The sequence below is a fragment of the Gymnodraco acuticeps genome, unplaced genomic scaffold (genome assembly GCF_902827175.1).
Source record: "Gymnodraco acuticeps unplaced genomic scaffold, fGymAcu1.1, whole genome shotgun sequence".
Taxonomy (NCBI): Eukaryota; Metazoa; Chordata; class Actinopteri; order Perciformes; family Bathydraconidae; genus Gymnodraco; species Gymnodraco acuticeps.
Window position 1 is genome coordinate 244,449 of NW_022991740.1, and position 19,104 is coordinate 263,552.

Genomic DNA, 19,104 nt, shown 5'->3' on the forward strand with positions numbered 1-19,104 from the left:
TGTTTGTGCATGTCAATGGTCTGCAAAGCCTAAAATCCCTGTGTTCCCTTGAGTGAGTTTCTCTTCCACACACTCCTCCCCTCCGCCTACTAACCTGAAATTAGGTTAGGCCAAGAAGAATATTAGATATATTGAATTCACACTGTTGCCATGAAAGTCAATGTTACAACTATTTGACTCCCAGGTCCTCTGCAGGAAGAGTTCAGGGGATCCATTTCTCTTGAGCACACACTGCCACAGCTATCACAGGTAAACGTCACTTTTTCAATCCACTGTCCACATAGGCGTTCGTCTCCTCATCTGTATTCTATCAGCTTTATTTTATCCTCTTCTCACCTCATTTCCCATCACTTCACCACTGTCCTGGCTGTTATTCCAAAATATGGCAAAACAAATATGTAAAAACTTTCATTTTGATGCACTTGTTTCACAGTAAAACCACATTGTTCTAATTCCAAGCTGCCACCTGGTGCTATCTTCTGTGAGGGAGGAGGACGAAGACTTCTCAGAATAGCATTTGAAAGGTTGTATCGTGGCTTTGGTTAAATGGTCAGTACACCACCTTCCCAAAGTGTGCCATCTAATCACAATAACATAATATCACCATCACAGTCTGGCCGCAGTGGAAGGAGAAGGAAATTAGTCAATGGTGTGCCAAAGTGTGCCGTTAGCAAACAGTGTGGAGGTTCAGCACATCAGAGCAGTATTTAACAAGCCTCTGTGACATGAGCTTTATCCACTACACAGTGTTGATAGAGTTACTGCATGTTTCACACACACCAAGGTATCCCAAGTGATCCCCAGCACTGCAGTGACGTACCAGAAGTGGAAGGACTTTCCTTAATAATGAATACCACAATAGTATATCAGTAACATATCTAAAAATCATTTCTCTTAAAGTAATTGTTGTTCTCTAACATAGAAAGCTATTAGTTGTATCCCTATATCTTTGTGTACCTTCAAGAGATTAAAAAGGTAAATATCGCCTGTTACTCCCTTTACTAAAAGTATAGAGGTGTTGTCTGTAAGGCGATGTTGCAGAAATAAAACAAGATGTGGTGCACAACAGCTGACCACGAGTTCACACACACTGCGGAGCACACACTAAGGTCTCGGTTCCACGCTGCACTCGAACATCCTGTGTGATGGAGGCGTCCATATCTGCCCTGCTGCACCGTCACAGCACACTGCACCACCATCAACACAACAAGTGGCATCATACTAAAGACTTAGAACAGTTGCTTTCCCATATGGGCACTGCTCCTTCTGGAGGCCTATAAAGACTGCTAAATAGTACTGCAGGAATGAGTCCTCCTGATACCTGTAAATGTGTTATTATTTTACTTTTTCCCACGTCTTGAATTCAATGTCGCTTTAGGGTGTTTGTGGTTATATGCCTGAAATAGGATCTGTGGTTAACACAAGCTCAAGAGATTGACATGTTTTGTTCTACGACATAACATACATCTGTAAATATCCCACTTGTGAATGTCCGAACTTCTATTCGTGATAAAAACAGCGGTTGCAAACAAGTGTCTAAATGAAACCACTAAACATCATGAGGCAACGTTAGCCACCTTTAGCTTAGCGGTGGTGATGCCACTGTGATGGTGTGTAGCCTATAACGTTAGCTTTTTCACTCCTAATTTCTGCATTCGCTTGAAAACAAAATCCTAAAAGTTGTGTTAATAGATGGAGATTATCCTGCTGAACAAAACATGTCTTTGCCACTGGTCTTATTTCAGCAATGTTCTAAAATCCAATGGGAAAATCCCCATTGCTGTTTGTGGAGGGACCCTATAGCGACGCTAACTTCCAGGTTAACCGACATAACCACGTTATCGCTGAACTTTTCTACAAAAATATAGCTTTAACAATACCTCTATTTGTGAATAAATAACATTTGGCCAGTCAGCTTCCCCTTTGGCCCCACTCTGCTGCCAAAGGAAGTCTTTCCACATACGTGTCAAAGTTGAGCAGACACAGTTGCTGCTCCTGAAATAGATAACAGGAGTGAATACAGTAAGTCCTTATTACAGGGCTCACTATACCTGGCACACCTTAATCCATCACACTCATCTGTTACATGCAGCTGTGTTTACCTGCTGTCGAAGAGTCAACAACATGATGGGGCTGCCATGCTGACCTATTGAATTATACAAGAATAGCTCACTCCTTATTAAACCCCCAGTATTCATCTCAAAGAGGTGTAAAACACGCTTTGATCATAAAAAAACCACACTAGCTTTTTCATTAAACTGTGCATACATTTTCAATAGAGCGTTGTTTTGTATCTCCTCATCTATCAAAGTGGGAGATGTAGACCAACAATCCCCTTTCAATTTCATATACAACGAGAGAAATGCAGTAACAAATACTTCAGATCTCTCTGCAGCTCTGCACATATCCTGCTTATTCATTAAGTCACTTTTGAACAATCAAATCAAATCTAAAGCAATTGCAAAGCTTCCTAAAATAAACTCTCTACACAAGCTAAAGAAACCGAGTACTGGGTTTAACCGCTGACATCTTGTTACAACGTATATCTGAGAGGGAGAGCTCATCTCTTCTGTCCAACCATCCGACTTGTGATCCCAAAACAACATCATGTGGTGTCTTTGGGTTACTCAGCCCACTGTGCTGTGCCTATTTTAGAAAGAGGGCTGCCACCGTATTTTCAAAAGCTCACTTTGGGATTGTTAGTTTTCTATTTAGAAGACATGTCACCAGTTGCAATGAAATATACTTGCAGTTACAGGGAGTAGTATTATTTGCAATAAGGGAACGGTATACAATAGGCGCTTTCACAACAAGTACTTTTCCCAGGAATAGTTCCCGTAACTTTTATTTCCTGGAACTATCTAGTAAATCGTGTTCACACCGGAATAAGTGCCTGAGGGAGCCGCTGATGTCACTTCTTCTTCTTCTGCTGCTTTGGGTTTACTGGCAGGCCGCAAACAACTTCACGGCGTATACTGCCACCCCAAGTCCCCGGCCGGAAGTCCCCGGAGTTGGACTGGCTTCAGTAGAAGCAGCTTCTACTGAAGCCTTCCGAGTAAATCGTCAGAACGCCGACACCTCCTCATCTCCACCGCTCCCATGTTTTTGTTGTGTTGCCATAAGTTAGTCTCTCTCCGTTGGTGCGCAGGGCTAATGTTAATAATGTTTTTTACGGGGCGTGGTTTTCAATTCGCCCAGCCAATCAGAAATTGGAACTTTTGTCTCCCCAGGAAAGTCCCTGCTCTCTAGCAGGGACTGAAAAGGGGAGAAAAGTTCTCATGAACTAAGTTCTCTTTTGGTGTGAACGCAAAATCCCAGGAACTATCGGAACTAAAAGGGAAAAGTACTCCGGTGTGAAAGCGCCTATTGTCCAATTTGTTTTCTGATGTGCATCTTATACAATGTTCATGAATTTAATACAAACAGGATAGGGCTGCTCGATTATGGCAAACATCATAATCTCGATTATTTGGGTCAATAATAGATATCACGATTATTAAAACGATTTACTTTCATTTATTGGAAAAAAAATTGTTAATTACCCTGAACTTTAAGTATAATTCAACTGAAAAACCAATAAAATAAATAATTTAAAAAATAATAATAAAATAAATAATCGTTTTATTTCGATTATGTTGTTTTCATAATCGTTGCAAGCCAAAATCGTAATTGCGATTAAAATACGATTAATTGAGCAGCCCTATAACAGAAGGGATGTTTCGTAACAGAGGCATACTTTACATAGTGAGGGACAATCCTTCAGGTGAAATAACAGTCAAACAAACAAGAAACTACAAGATTTGGGTAATTAGACCAAGCAACCTTTTTCTTTTGGTGATAGAACTGGTTAGGGGTTGTTAGTTTTTTATCCGGCAATGTATCTGTAACGGTATATTGGGATTTCTACTTTGAAACGAGGACGCTTCTGAGGCAGTCGGTTTTTTTATAGTTCCTACAGCTCAGCGCGAGCCGGGGATTGATTTATGGATCACATGGCACATGGTGGGTGGTGAGGAAACACATCCCTGCAATGAAGCTTTGTTTTGAGACCACCAGCTGAACACATCCTGTCCAAGCTGCTTTAAATGTGTGGCAATTGTAGGATCATTGTGTTGTGTGCATCAACAACAGGAGTTCTACATCCCAACATTACCAGTTCCCCGAGTTAGTTTCACGGGGATCCTTGTCTTTGTTACTTTGACATCCTATGTGTTAAAAGTGTCTAAAGGTAAGTAGGTAGCTATCAATACTTACCTCAATAAATGCTGATCTCAGGACAAAACATTAGTACTCAAATGTCCGAAAAGGGGGACAAGAAACAAGAGAAGAGACATTAATATTACAATCACTGAGGGCAATGTTCATTTTCATGTGACTAAACTTAACACGTAATGGCAGGTTCTCTTGATGACGCAACACGATGTGACATTGCCCTTCTGCTTAGCTGTCCTTCTCATAGACAGGAATAAAGGGTGGTGGAGCCGGTGTTGCAGTATAACTTGAGTCATGACAACTGGCGACATTCTATTATTTTCGTCATAGGAATCCGGGGCGTACATTGAGGACCCATTGTTGACTTACCATGTCGATCGCCTCGTTTGTCGTTTACGTTCATCTTTTGCTATATCTGCCTTCCTAAGATCACTTTGATGCACATTCAGTACTCGTATGTGAGGTTGTGGGTGAGAGGTGGATATCGTGACGCTTACAGGGAGGTATCGAACATTACAAAGTAGGTGACTGTGTGGATGCCTGTTCAAAATATTGCAAACTTGAATAAATCATTTAAATTATATATTTGTGTCCGACTTTCATTTGTACATCGTTCTTAATGTGATGTATAGTAGCTTTGATAGCTGTCCATACCTTCAGACAGCCTAAAAGTAAAACACAAGTCGTTTATTCACAGCCCGAACGCTCATCAACATGACTGGATCACTCATGACAAGTTGTGATCACCTCCGATTAAATTGTGATATAAATGCTGTAGCTATTCTCCAGGGAGCACGTTTTTTTAATGAAATACCTGTATCCCTCTCATCACAACCAGACTCTACACTGTGCAGGAAAAACAATTACATACATGAAAATAACCTTGATGCATGGGAATGAAACACACAAACTATCTTCCGTGGCTATACTGATATACACAGTAACGGTAAAGCACAGAAACGTAAGTCCAGCGGGGCACACGTTGAATACATATAAAACATTTGTACATCGTTCTTAATGTGATGTATAGTAGCTTTGATAGCTGTCCATACCTTCAGACAGCCTAAAAGTAAAACACAAGTTGTTTATTCAGAGCCCGAAAGCAGCATCGAGATAACTGGATCATCTGCAGTGTTGGGCAAGTTACTTCCAAAATGTAATACAGTACATTACTTATTACTGTCTTTTTTAAGTAATAGGCTACGTTACATTACAATATTACTGTCTCTGAAATGTAATGATCTACACTACTTTTATATTAGCCTACTTTTGATCACAAATACATGGATCCTGAGATTGAAGCTCAAGCCGGTGACCAGTGAGATTGTTCTAACAATTTCCAATAAATGTTATTCTGAAACATAACTATCACTGTTGTCTTTCCTTCTATAAATGAAGCCAAAAATATGTCAAGAAGTGCATGGTTGCAACTTAGACAGTTAAGCATTTTATATCAGTGGGTCCTCATGGTGCAGACAGAATTGCTTAGACACAGGTGTCACATGAACTTTAAATGTTCTGGAAAGTTCCTTATACAGCTTTAGCCTTTTTTATCTCATGAAGTCCCTAAGTGACACACCCTGAACAGTCTGGTGGGTTATGGTCCTTGTCATTTGCTTTTGTGTTCCCATAACAACATGTCCAAGATGTCCATGTGCCAGGCTAACACATGTGACAGAACTAGCTACATTTGGAAAGGTTTTTTGTTGCTAAAGTTAACATTAAAGCCATTTAAGAATAGAAATGCTTACATGACATGTCATTTGTTAAACATTAAGCTGTCTTCGGCTCTTTTCTGATTCTGATTACATTTAACCTGTTGTAGAAACATTTATTGATGAAATTGATATGAAACAAATGCCATAAATATTGCTGTGGCACTGATGTCACATCGGGACATTAACCCTAAACATTCACAGTAAACCCGGAGTGACATATATGCACAATTACAAATATGATTATGATCTGCTCAGTTAATTTAACTGATTCAATTATATTTAGTTAACATATTCTTTATTATTCAATTTAAAGTATGTTCAAACAAATGGAAACCAAAAAACCATCCTCATTCATGAAGTTATAAATAAGAGTTACTTTACCATTAAAGCCCAATGTGACACATATGTCACATTTCAGATATTTGACACTAGGGGGGGTTACTTGTCAGAAATGTGTTCGAGGTGGTCTATTTAGTCTAAATGACGTTCCCCTTAATTTCCCCAAAAGTAGAAATGGGTCCGGGTTCTTATGGGTTAAACGTATGGCTTAAAGGCATAGAACTACTGTATTATATGTATTCAACGTGTGCCCCGCTGGACTTACGTTTCTGTGCTTTACCGTTACTGTGTATATCAGTATAGCCACGGAAGATAGTTTGTGTGTTTCATTCCTATGCATGAAGGTTATTTTCATGTATGTAATTGTTTTTCCTGCACAGTGTAGAGTCTGGTTGTGATGAGAGGGATACAGGTATTTCATTAAAAAAACGTGCTCCCTGGAGAATAGCTACAGCATTTATATCACAATTTAATCGGAGCTGATCACAACTTGTCATGAGTGATCCAGTCATCTCGCTTGATTGATTGATTGATTGAAAAGTTTATTAACAGCTTGTATATTGGGTACAGTACAGTACAGCTCAAACATACAATTGTTAAGGGGATGCAGACCAGAGAAAGACTTTCGTCTTGTTTACATCAGGGTCCCCCATTTCCAATTCATCATGTCATTTAAGACATATAAGACATATTTGACATACAGATGGCTTATTTACAATTTACATTTTAGATTTCGTTCTAATACATCCTAACCGGACATTTAAGACATACCAAGTCTACAGATATACAGTTAGTAACAGAGTCTAAAATGCGAGTATTTACATAGATGGGGGGGGGGGAAGCTGTCCATTGAACGACAGGTTGAGATTTGTACCATTACCGGGGCCAGTTTTGCAATGCTCTCCCCCGAAGGTGCTCTTTAAGAGAGGTTTTGAAGGTAAGTATAGTTTTACTTTCCTTTACAGTTGTGGGAAGAGCGTTCCACCTTGATGTGGCATAATTGCGAAACGTGTATTCCCCCTTTTTTGTGCCAAATCTGGGTTTCACATGATTTGTGGAGCTCCCTCTGGTGTTATGATCATGGTATTCCTTGACCTTTGGGAAGAATGTTGACATGTACATGGGTACCATAGAGGTGTAGTGGATCTTGTAGACCAGGCCCATTGCAAGTAGCTGTACTCGCTGAGCGTTCGGGCTGTGAATAAACAACTTGTGTTTTACTTTTAGGCTGTCTGAAGGTATGGACAGCTATCAGAGCTACTATACATCACATTAAGAACGATGTACAAATGAAAGTCGGACACAAATATATCATTTAAATGATTTATTCAAGTTTGCAATATTTTGAACAGGCATCCACACAGTCACCTACTTTGTAATGTTCGATACCTCCCTGTAAGCGTCACGATATCCACCTCTCACCCAAAACCTCACATACGAGTACTGAATGTGCATCAAAGTGATCTTAGGAAGGCAGATATAGCAAAAGATGAACGTAAACGACAAACGAGGCGATCGACATGGTAAGTCAACAATGGGTCCTCAATGTACGCCCCGAATTCCTATGACGAAAATAATAGAATGTCGCCAGTTGTCATGACTCAAGTTATACTGCAACACCGGCACAAATATCCAAATGCAAACGGAGTTAAGCGGCGTTTCTACGACTATTTATGGCTACCTGTTGGAGATGATGCTCCATGATGTAACCCCGGTTTGATTTATGCCGATACAACAAAGAGGTACGAGGTACAACAGAGAAGATGATTTCAAAACAGATTTTACTAGATCCAACATTTTCTATTGGGTTTATATCCAGAGAACCAAACATATAGTAAACATGAGCAAACATTTAAAGACCTCAACTTGCTCTACGCCAAAACCTGTATTGCTCACAGACCAAGCGCCACTCATTGGTTGAGACGGATGCTGTCAGGCCTCCCATTGGAGGAGATATCCTATCTATTAAGGTCTAGACAGCATGTGTTTGAGAACGTATTGAGGCCCTTCATTGATTATGTAAAGGATCTGAATGTATCTAATGGTCAAGAGGATGAATAGATGCAGTGCTGGTGCAGTTACTAAGGTGCTGTTTACACGGGAACGCAAACGGTTGTATCCGCTACTTTTCTCTTTCGTATGGCCCGTTCGTTCACACGAGGCCGTAACGGAACAGCGAAAACGGACCTCTAAAACGATAACGGGTCCCAAGGTGGATAGATCTGCGGACGGAACGCTCTGGGGGGCCAAACGGCTCCGTGTGTACGTCCTATACGATCATTTCCTGATAACGATGAAGCCATAGCCCTGCCTCTCCCCACCTCTGCTGCTGACTGCATTGCTACAGATGTTAGTGCAACACCCTACAGCTCCTCTACCATAACCATCAGCAACAAGTGGACATGGAGAACTACATGAACTACATGTTGCTAAATCCACCGCGGAGAATAAACAGAAGGGCAACCAGGCAACCATGCTCGGGGGTCTTCTTCGCTGCTTTTGGTGTATTTAGTGGCGGAAGTACAGCGCCACTTACAGGCCCGGCATATGTACTACAGCGTCTCCAGCGGGTCGAGCGGTCTCGTGTAAAGGGACGCGTTTATTGACAGTGGAACGGAAGACTTTTTTGACATCGAATTCGGTTCGTTTCGTTTGCGTTCCCGTGTAAATGGGGTCTAAGACGGTGTGACTTTTCTTCAATGCATAATGTTTTCAAATGATTACCTTGTAATATCAAGAGGAAGCATCTCTTATTTTTGTATTGTTTAAAAAATCCAAATAAAAACATTATGAAAAAAAATGTATTTCTGTCTCCTGGGCTTACACAGTTGTAGCTATGAATCCACACATCCTGCATCTGGCCCCAGGTCATTCTGTATCCCTAAAATGAGGTACTGGTACACATTTAGCCAGGCAACATGAGCAGCAGACTGTATCGCTGCTCCGCTGTCTCCAGCCCTGCAGAGGAATTCGACTGTGCATTCCTCTGGAATACCAGCTTCAGAGCACAGAGACAGGGAGAAAGAGGAGGAGAAGAAAGAAGAGAGGCTTTATTCAGCCTTATGTCACTGGCAGCCAGCACAAGAACTAAACGCAGCCAATCCCTACGGAGTACAGGAATGTGAGGACGGAGAAATTCTGTGGCAAAGGGAAGATAACATCTCATCTACAATTTGGGAACTCGGAGGAAGTCAAGTAAAAACAAGGTTGTGAGGAATACAAGTACATACTCTTGGCAAAATCCTGTTTTTATTTGCATTGATTTGAACGTGGAAATTGAAAAACACTGACATGCAATTGGTTATTGTACTGTATCATTCCTTGTCTTTTAACAAACTATTGTGTACCATGAGTGGAAATGTCTATATTGTTCACCACCTCACATTTTCCCCTTGAACAGTTGGATGAACAGTGACTATCTTTCCTTATACGGTGTTATCTTTAAATGATGTGTATAAGCCAGAAATCATTGAAATTACATTGGAAATACTAAATAAAAAGCATATCACAGAGCCCAGATTGGACAGAGACTTCAGACACTGGACCTCCTTAGTAGCATCTAGCTAATGCGCACATTTGAGGTGTATAACATCACCTGCTCCAACATTAAGCTGTCAATATTACAGCAGTCAATGCTCAAAGTCATTCCAGTCGTTGAATATCATAGACACTTGGCTAGTGCTGCGTATCGGTACGCCGAACCGGTACTGGACTTGTACAAATTTCGGTTCAAGTCCGGTTAAAACCGGAACGACGGGAACCGGTACTTGGACTCGCAAAAAAACTAGCACTTACGTATATTCTCCTTTTTGTTCTAAACCATCTAAAACCTTCCATAGATCGAGAAATTTGCGCTGAGTAAAGACGAAAAACATCGTGCCGGCTTCTGATATGGCGGCCATTACTGAACTCACGAAGTCTCGCAAAATATCGCAACTGCTCGCGAGATCTGTGTGACGTCAAGGGAAGCTAGCGATGTGATTGGCTTAGACATAGTGGACAGCGTGGGCTGCTGGTCGCCATATTGGATATTTGGTAGTGTAGCTAACTCCTTTGTTTGGTCTACGGCGTCACGGCCCGGGTCATGTAAACACAATGCCGCGGGGCTTTAAAGGATTTAGGCTCAGTCAGCGCAGGGACTGTATGGTTACTTTAGTTTGGTAAATGAAATAAATGTTTGAACTTTGTAGTAGTTCACTGTAGTTGCTGTCATAAGTCATTTGTAGACTAATGGCGCGTTTCCACTGCAGCGGGTAGCCCCGTTTAAGCGTCCTTAACCGTCCTCAAGCGGCCAGGCCGGTTTTTGGTGGCGTTTCCATATAGCCTAGTACCGGCCAGCGGGGTACTTTTTCCCTCTTTTTCCGGCCTCATAAAATCGTGGTTCCCTCAGACCAGGGCCAGGGCTGAACTAGTGACGTCAACACTCTCGACTGCTGATTGGTCAGAGAGAATCGTCACAAGATTGCGCGCAAGTTCATCCCCGTCGCATATATATGTAGAAGCAAGCTTGCAGCATTTTTATACACAGCATTTTATAAACGGAGGAGCTACAAAAATGGCTACGTCTAATAAGAAAAGCACACCGTGGTCGACCGAGGAGGTGACGACGTTCCTACATCTCATTGGGGATGATCAAATCCAGCGGGAGCTCGACGGAACAACTCGAAATGTGAACAAAAACAAAGCCGATCGCCCCGCCTACACTGCGTTGCTACCCCAGGTCCTAAACTGTAATGGAAATGCGCCATGGCCTGGGCAGGCCAACGAGGCAGCCCGAGGCCAGAGCGAGGACGCTTAGGGACGCTTAAACGGGGCTACCCCGCTGCAGTGGAAACGCGCCATAAGTGGAAAAAAGTTGCATTTGTACTTTGTAGAGAAATGTAGACACAAGTTGGAAGGGAGCACAATAAACCTGACGAGTTTGAATTTGAGTTGATTATGAGTTTATTTTCAATTGATAATTAGCTCACAATAAATTCACTTTAGTTACTCACACAACTTGACACAAGCCATGGGTTCAGGTCCGGACTTAGAAGTCTGGACCTGAACCTGAACCTCTGGACTTGAGTCCGGACCTGAACCTGAAAGTGAGTCCAGGTACGCAGCACTTGGCTACGGTTGCCTTCCCAATGGGCAACCAGACTGCATAAAGACATGAAAGCACCATTAATACACATCTTTGACAGAAGTGCCCGCTGACTGGCACCCTGTTACACTATGGCTTTATTGTGAGCAAACAAGCAGCTGCTGACTCTATATCAAAGGGACGCCCAACAGAGAGGTGCAGTGATGACGTGTCTTCATGCAGACCTGAAGTTAGCATCACAAAGGCTCCCTTGACAAAACCTAAAAGGGGTTTTTCCATTGGATTTGGGAATATTGCAGAAAATAAGCTCCGTGGGAAACATGATACTTGCATATTTAGTTCAGGAGGATAATCGCCATGTATTACCACCACTTTTATAATAGTTAAAGCATAATGCAAACGCCAGAGGTATAAACGCTACGCTATAAACAAACTACAGTACGGTCGCACCACCGCTAAGCTAAAGGCGGCTAATATTTGGCATGATGACGTTTAGGAGTCTCATTTAGCCTTTTTTAGGTCACATAAAAGCCTTAGACATTCACTAATGGGGTATTTAATGATAGAACAACATGTTAAACATATTGCAAGCTTGCATTAACAACAGATCTATAGGCATCTAACCAAAAACATGTTTGAGACGAGGAAGCCTAAAGTGCTACAATGCTGACTAATTTCCGTATTTTAGGACTCCTGCTCCAATCTTTTGTTGGAAAAATATATTTAATGCCTGTTTTTCACCATAACCAGTTACTGTGTGAATAAATAAAATGCTCTTCAGCATGTCAGTGGTGCTGACATGTCAAAATGATTCACCCAGGTTCATAGGAACTTGAATATCCATGCATAAGTGCCGATATAATCTCAAACTAAAGCTTGGCTATTAGCAAGGAGGAAACTAATCACAAACATCTTGCATCTCATTTCCCCTAACAACCTCACTGCTTCTATGATCTTTTAAGAGTGTGTGCTTTTATCCGTGGAGACTTCTCACTGCTCTGACTGAACTCCACAGGCATCTGACACACACTTGAGAATTGGCTCAAGTCTAAAACAAATCATTTCTTGTGCTGGAGGAGTGGCAGCACATGTTGTCTTGACCAAATATGGATGAGTGAAAACACTACAGTCTCTGCAGCTCTCAGGAATGAAAAGCAGGTTTCCTTAACTGGAGTGCGAGTGGGCCGTGACACAAAACGCTGACACCTTTCCAACAGAGCTTTTACTCTAAAGCCTGGATATGTGAGGCTAGGGGTGGATTAGCAGTCTGGTAAATTATACTATTCAGCCTCACAGTGCATCTGAAAGACTTGCTTATTAAAAGGCATCAATGTACTTTCCCTATAGATCCACTTTAAACACGAGTGTGGCTGTTTGGAGTCACAGGAAAAGTTTGATTTGAACATAGCCTGACTGTCCACTATGACTATATGAGACGTATTGCAACATGTTTGTTGATGAAATCTGCTTTTAATTACGTTCCAGGGTGTGCTAAAGGAAAGACCACTGAGGTCATTCAAATAAAAAGGGTTTATCCCCTTTGGAGGCTGAACATGCTCAGCAGAGCCATGGACTACCAGAAATGAGATATATCAATTGTATAGATGACGTGTTATCTGTTATATGACTTGTATATTTTACTCTGAAACAGAGCATGGATTCTGTGTATCAGTTTAAGCCCTTAACAAGATTTTCAACTGGTGGTGTCGAGTTTCTTTTAAACTTTTTGTTCCTTTTTATTAGCTACAGAGAATCTACAAAGAATCTGCTGACAACAGTTAACCCCTTCTGCTCAAGATAGCCACCCTAAAAAAGGAGAAGCCTGCTCTATATTAAAGACTTCCCTCCACTTTTGCCAACCTAAAAACTCAACGCTCCGACATGTGACTCGGATTAATTAAAGTAGACTTACAATGTGCTCAATCAATGTCAATGTCACCTAAGCTGAATCAGATACTGTTTTGTTCTCCCAGTCAACGTAGTCCGAGTACAAGATGACCTCTGTGGTTTAATATAGAGCCTTTTTTCAGTTTCACATCCTTTTAGATCATTTGTGTGGAGAAGTTCTGATGAGATAAAGCTCTAAATGTAAGAAGTTAAACCTTTCGGAAGCACAAATGTCCTCAGTAGTTTTCATTAGTGTTTGTTGGACAAACGGAGTACCGGAGAGGCATGAAATATAATTTAGGAAGTCAATAGGAGTACTTTTCCCTTTTAGTTCCGATAGTTCCTGGGATTTTGCGTTCACACCAAAAAGATAACTTAGTTCATGAGAACTTTCACCCCCTTTGTAGTGCCTGCTAGAAAGGTGGTACTTTCCTGGGGAGAAAAAAGTTCAAATTTCTGATTGGCTGGGCGAATTGCAAACCACGCCCCGTAAAACTCGGAAAACTTTTTTGAAGCCGCCATTGTATTTGCTGGCATTAGCATTATTAGCATTAGCATTAGCCCCGCGCACCAACGGAGAGAGACTAACTTATGGCAGCACAAAAAAAAACATTGGAGCGGTGGAGATGAGGAGGTGTCGGCGTTCTGGCGATTTGGGGACTTCCGGCCGGGGACTTCGGGTGGCAGTATACCCCGTGAAGTTGTTTGCGGCAAACCCAAAGCAGAAGAAGAAGAAGTGACGTCAGCGGCTTCATTTGCGTAATCTTCCCTCAGGGACTTATTCCGGTGTGAACGCGATCGGCTCTTAGTTCCATGGGGGAACTAATGGCGCATTTCCACTGCAGCGGGTAGCCCCGTTTAAGCGTCCTTAACCGTCCTCAAGCGGCCAGGCCAGTTTTTGGTGGCCTTTCCATATAGCCTAGTACCGGCTAGCGGGTACTTTTTCCCTCTTTTTCCGGCCCCATAAAATCGTGGTTCTATCAGACCAGGGCCAGGGCTGAACTAGTGACGTCAACACTCTCGACTGCTGATTGGTCAGAGAGAATCGTCACAAGATCGCGCGCGAGTTCATCCCTAGCGTCGCATATATATTTAGATAATTTTATAAACAGCATTTTGTAAACGGAGGAGCTACAAAAATGGCTACGTCTAATAAGAAAAGCACACCGTGGTCGACCGAGGAGGTCACGACGTTCTTACATCTCATTGGGGATGATCAAATCTAGCGGGAGCTCGACCGAACAACTCGAAATGTGAACAAAAACAAAGCCGATCGCCCCGCCTACACTGCGTTGCTACCCCAGGTCCTAAACTGTAATGGAAATGCGCCACGGCCTCGGACGGCCAGCGAGGCAGCCCGAGTCCTGAGCGAGGACGCTTAGGGACGCTTAAACGGGGCTACCCCGTTGCAGTGGAAATGCGCCATAAGTGCTGGCACTAAGTACGGCAAAGTACTTGGTGTGAAAGTGGCTATTAGGACTACAAGATTGCAAATGCAGTGCCTTGTTGTATGACACTGTGTCCCTCTACACACATGAATAACAGGGCTACATTTTGTGTGTAAAACTAACAATTTTAGCCTGATTGTGGCACAAGAGGAATGATTGTTCCATCACCATACTGTATTTACAGAATGAATTCATCCTCTGGTAATCTGCATCAACATTTTGGGACAAACCAAAGTTCTCCACCCCTCCCAGCATTCGACACAGGAAGTGACTGAAGGAGAAGGGACACCAAGCCAACAACTGCAACAATAAAACCTCCGATGAATAATAATGACCAATGTTCGGGTACACTAAAGTTCCTCTTTCCTTTAAATTACTCCAGTGTTTTTTTATTTTTCCTCCCTTTTGTGAATTTTTCTTAGATTTGTTTTAATTATTTAGCATTTCTGGAACTCAGATTAATTTGTTTTTGGTGACCTTCTGTGAATTAGTCTTAAAACTTGCTGTCCAAATAATTCAGTCTTTATCAACATATCTTTTTTATATAGTTAAATACGTTTTTTCCAGATTTCCATTTATACTTCTGTCCGACTGAGGATTCACAAACAGCCCACAGTTGAACTCACTGAAGTAAAACTATAATCCATAACATTCAATCTTCTTTATTTTTGAATGACACTAAGAACTGGATCACCAGATTATTACATACGTAGTGTAATCCAACTCATACTATTCCATATCACATTTTTAGCACATTAGAGAAGTAGTTTAGGGAAAAAAGGGGTTAAGAATGATGTAATAAACACAGTTCTTCTTTAAAAACTTGAACTAAAGACTCTTCTCTGACAAACAGCGGGGGTCTCACCTCCCTCTTTTACACTGTAACAATACTACAGTTATATGGGTACAATGTTTTGTAGTAATCATCATCAATGATTCAAATCCAGTTATTTAATATATAATATTAGAAAATGGGTCAATCTGCATAATCAGTACTTTGACTTTTGCTACTTCAAGTACATTTTGATGCCAATACTTTTATACTTTCACTTCACTAACATGTGCAATGCAGGACTTTTACTTGTAACAGAGTATTCCTACACTCTGGTACTTTTACTCAAGTACAAGATCTGAGTACTTCTTCCACTTCTGCATTTAAACTCCTGGTGTTGGTTTTTGGCCAAAATTACAATAGAATTTGTGGACATGTGTGCTTGTGTTGCATGGAGCAGTCCTATCATGTGCCAACATGTAGCACACCCTGCCACACTGAGGAAAGACTGCCATTAGGCCTCACAATCTCCACCAGCGGACTCACTGTCGTTTCTGGCATGTTTTCAGACACTAGCCTGCTTTATAGCCTGCTACTGACACAAGTGTATTGCTCAAAGTAAACACGTCTCTATACAAATGCCTCCACTGTGGTGTAAGAATGTACACCCTGAGGCTACATTTCTCTGCTGCTCTTCTGCTAGCAACACGCCCAGCTTTGAGAGAGCAGGAATACAGGAGAGAAGTGACAGAAGTTCACATTAGCTGCTTTGACACAATGAGGGTTGTGGAGCTGCTGTGGGTCAGAAAGGAAGCAGTGTGGAGGTGGTCTCCAGACAATCACCTCTTTAACACAGGGAACTCTGACAGAGAGCACATTTTGAATGGTGAAGAAAACCAGAGGTGGGAAGTACATGTACTCAAGAACTGCAATGTGGAGATATGTGTACTTTACTTGAGTATTTCAATGTTTTGCTACTTTGGACTTCTACTCCACTACAATTATATTGTACCTTTTGTTACTAGTTGTGAAATATAATCAAGTCTTAAATCAGACTTTAGTTCCACCTGGAGTAAATTCACAAGCTACCCTGCAGTATACAAAGTCATTAAAACTAGCTGCACCTTTACCAGCTTTGATAACACTTTAATGCATCAATAATAATAATCAAAACATATCATATATAATAAGGAAATGGGCCAATTTCCATAATAAGTAGGCCTACTTCCACTTTTGGTACTGTAAGTATACTTTGAATACTTTAGTACATGACTAACATGTTGGGGGACTTTTGCTTGTAACAGAGTATTCCTACACTTCTTCCCCCTCTGAAGAAACACAGAGACCTCATAGAGAAAACGCCAGACGGAAACGTGAACACAACACTGCATGATGAACAGTGAGAGCCCACAGGACATTCATGTGTGGAGGAAACGCATATGTGTCCCTCTGTGTGTGTGGCGCTTGATAATGGACAGCACGTCGTCTCCTAACTGCCTCTTCACACACACAGCGGTTTGAAACACGTCTGTACAGCAGCAGGCCTGAGTCTGAGCACTTTTAGGAAGATTTCTCGCTCGAGCCTGTGGTGACGTCAAGGACTTCTTGCTACAATGGTGGAAACTTTTCAAAGTTAGAAAGTCTGACCTGAGCGCGTGAGTCCACTCCCGCCGGCGGCCCCTTGGACTTTGGAACGCAAAAAATAAAAATTGTTGAAGTTGTTTCGGTTATTCCTGATAGATTTTTTTCAGCAAGGGGAAAAGCCAGATAGCGACTTGTTCTCAGTTCCCCTCCCTATCCGCTCTCTGCAGTGCTGCTGAAACTCCACCCTGCAGCGGGGCGGTGTCGCTCTGTGGAGGATCCGTGTACTGCTGTGTACTCAAATCTGTACTAAAGTACTCAGATCTGTACTCAAGTAGAAGTATTCAGGTCTGTACTCATGTAGAAGTACTCAGATCTGTACTCAAGTAGAAGTATTCAGGTCTGTACTCATGTAGAAGTACTCAGGTCTGTACTCAAGTAGAAGTACTCAGATCTGTACTCAAGTAGAAGTATTCAGGTCTGTAGCTACTCATGTAGAAGTACTCAGGTCTGTACTCAAGTAGAAGTACTCAGGTCTTTACTCAAGTAAAAGTACTGAGGTCTGTACTCAAGTAAAAGTACTGAGGTCTGTACTCAAGTAAAAGTACTCAGGTCTGTACTCAAGTAAAAGTACTGAGGTCTGTACTCAAGTAAAAGTACTCAGGTCTGTACTCATGTAGAAGTACTCAGGTCTGTACTCAAGTAGAAGTACTCAGGTCTTTATTCAAGTAAAAGTACTGAGGTTTGTACTCAAGTAAAAGTACTGAGGTTTGTACTCAAGTAAAAGTACTGAGGTCTGTACTCATGTAGAAGTTCTCAGGTCTGTACTCAAGTAGAAGTACAAGGGAGTAGGAATACTCTGTTACAAGAACAAGTCCTGCACTCAAAATCCACTGATGCTAAGTAACTAAGTACATTTACTCAATCACATTTGAGGTACTTTACTTGAGTATTTCAATGTTGTGTTACTTTGTACTTCTACTCCACTACAATTCAGAGGTAAATGGTGTACTTTTGCTCCACTACCTTTAGTTTCTTTACAGATGTGGATGAATTATGTGAAATATCCTCCCGGGACCCAGCCCATTGAAAATGTCCACTGTAGTGGACATTTTATTAACATGCATCTCCTTTTACTCTTTTGAGCTACTCTATCAATCCCTGCTGTTTTGCACAGAGGACATCCTGGTCTTTCCAGTGATATGCCATTGGTTAAAATTGCATGCTGGGAAGTTCCTCTTTCTTTTCATCCAAAATGGCTGGCATACCACAAACAAAATGTTATAGAAGCAGAAGAAGTCAAATATTGTTGAATAATTGTAATTTTTACCATGAAAATAATGTGTTCTTGTTTATTAACATGTGAGGAACTATATAATTAGTTCTGAAAGCAATTAAATAATTCAAGTTTTCAAATACCAGCTCTTTTATAAATGTCCATCCTAGTGGACGTCAGGACCATCTTCATGGACTTTATGACTCAATATTGTTGCAGGAGACGGAACTGAAGCAGACATTTTCTGTACCAGATAGTTCAGGGAGATTCAGATGTTGAGCTCTCAGATGATGAGAGAGATGAGGATTTCACACCTGGGATAGAAGAGGGTCAAGAAGAAGGGGGGGAAAGTTGCAGGAGGCTCCATGATGAACGCTCAGATACAGACATAGAGACAGATAGGGACGAGCTGGAAAGACATGTCCAAGAGGGGGCTAAGAGTAGCACGTATGTCTTATTGTTGTTTTTATTTTAAGTGGAGCCATGAAAACTGAGAATTGCCTCAGGAATGCAAGCTTTGTTTCTATTAGCATGGTCAAATGGAGACCACATCCATAAAACTATAGTCAAGATGACCGACTGGAGTCAATGAGGTACTTTTCCCACTACGTTGACTACAAAGTCTTTGAAGGTCTGGAAAGATTCAACAAAAACCAAACTAGTTTTTTAGTGACCAAATAAACAGCAATGTTCGGATCAATTACTTATTTATGTTTTAAATAAAGGTGAATGTATTATTGTATTAATATCACTCTATAACCATAATACGTAAGTATATCTATTCA

General features: G+C 41.4%; 1 protein-coding gene across 1 annotated transcript in view; it reads right to left on the reverse strand.

Moving 5' to 3' along the window:
• tln1 (talin 1) overlaps window positions 1-17,282 on the reverse strand; it is a 103,362-nt gene extending 86,080 nt beyond the window's left edge. The window contains 1 exon segment of the mRNA XM_034199128.1: window positions 17,110-17,282. The gene's annotated coding sequence lies outside the window, so the exon portion shown is untranslated.
• Window positions 17,283-19,104: the final 1,822 nt, after the last annotated feature.